We start from the raw sequence: 1843 nt of genomic DNA, 5'->3' as shown, positions 1-1843 counted from the left end.
ATGCATATAAGCATAACCAATGGACATAAGACTATGGGGGTAGGGGAGGCCAGGGGATTGTTAAGGGTGGGAAAAAAAGGATACATATGTAATACTCTTTGTAATACTTTAAGCAATAAAACAATCAAAAAAAATTAAAGGTAAGACAGGTCATAGACGTAACCTAGGAACCCTGCCAGGTCAGCCATGTCGGCCAACCTCTCCAGTTTTCTTTTGTTGTTGTTTAAAATTAGTGAATAAACATTAACACCAACACACCTCAGGCCTCTACAGAAAACACAGGAGGTGTGGTTCACCCCGAGGTCCTGGCCCTCAGTGACCAGGTGTTCTTGAAAGTGAAAACTGGGTGGGAGTGTGGGTCAGAGAAGCCAGGGAGGGACTCCACTTGAGTTGCTGGCTTTGAGGCTGGAGGAAGGGGTCCAAGGCCAACATTTTTGGGAGCCCCCAGGAAGCTGGGAGTGACATTTGCAGGGACACAGAAGGAAACTGTCCCTTAAGAATGGATTCTGCCACCTCCCCATGAGCAGGCCCCCCAGGGCCTCCTGGGAGGAGGGCAACCCAATGAACTGCCTCAGGTTTCTGACCCACAGCACCTGGGATCCCACACTTTGTCCTGTGAACCACTGCGTTTAAGGTCATTGGTCAGGGCACCAGTAGAAATCCCTTGTGTCCCTGTGGCTCCCTAGTCATATAAGCTCAGTCTGTTTTCTTCATGGCTCTTCCTATCTTCTGAAATAAAGTGTTGGCTTGGTTCTTGTTCACCTGTCTGTCTCTCAGCCTCTCTCAGCACCTGAAAGGTGACCTGGGAAGGCCCCAACCCCAAGACCCAGAAAGACAGCACACACTTGCTGGGTGAATTCCTGAGCAAAGAGCTCTTTTCTGATTTCATATATTTTATATTTGTAATGAACCTGATTCATTAACATGTACATACATATGATATCTTAATCCTCTTTAGGACATCCCACATCCATTCACAAAGTTTTAAATTTCTTATTTCTTTGGTCAAAACCTGTCTCAATTTCTTGTTCAGAAATGCAGGAGCTGCTTTGTGAACTGCCTTGGGGAGGAGAGGGTTCTGACTGCAGACCAGGTTCACCCCAGTTTGTTGCTCCTGCCCCTGGTCCTACACAGGCCAGCCCTTTGGCCTCTGTTGGCCTGTTGACCCATGATTCGCCTTTACACCTTACCTCCTGTTCACCAGCCTGGTGTTGCTTCCTGCGTTGGGTACAGGGTGCAATATACAGCTTATTTTGCATTGCTGTCAAAGGCCTTGAAAGAAAGATGGCATGACTTTGTGGTTGTAATTTGCATCCTGATACCTTGGTTATTGGTGAGGTCAATGGTCACCCAGAAGAGGAGACCTTTGCTGTCCTTCGGTACTAATCCGAATTACGGTCTCTGTTCATAGTATGTGTGATATTAGCCTCAGCAATGTTGAGGGGAGCTCCTCTCCACATATTGCAAAGGAGCCACATGCCATGAAATATGAAATTTCATAGTCTTGTGACACTTGTTGTAAGACTATGAGGTTAAACTACTGTATTCATAGGGATGGGAGACACTGCAGTAAATTAAATGGCTAGTGTCTCTTCTGACGTAAATGCAGTGATGTTCCTGAGGCTGTGACTTGTGTGAACTTTGTGTACAGACATTGTCAGCACCTCCAAAAGTTTTTCCTGTAGCTGAAGTCATTGGCAGGGAAGATGCATTATGGTTTTGTGGATTCCCCTGTCTCTCTATGGTGTTCACCTCAAGGTCATTTCTCAATATGTAAGAACTCAGGCTGGAGGAAGGATAATCCTGTAATCAGTCCCAGGATGTGACTTTTGTAGCCAGTCAG

The sequence above is a fragment of the Myotis davidii genome, unplaced genomic scaffold (genome assembly GCF_000327345.1).
Source record: "Myotis davidii unplaced genomic scaffold, ASM32734v1 scaffold1767, whole genome shotgun sequence".
Lineage (NCBI taxonomy): Eukaryota > Metazoa > Chordata > Mammalia > Chiroptera > Vespertilionidae > Myotis > Myotis davidii.
The sequence above is the reverse complement of the archived record's forward strand: the minus strand, read 5'-3'. Positions refer to the sequence as shown.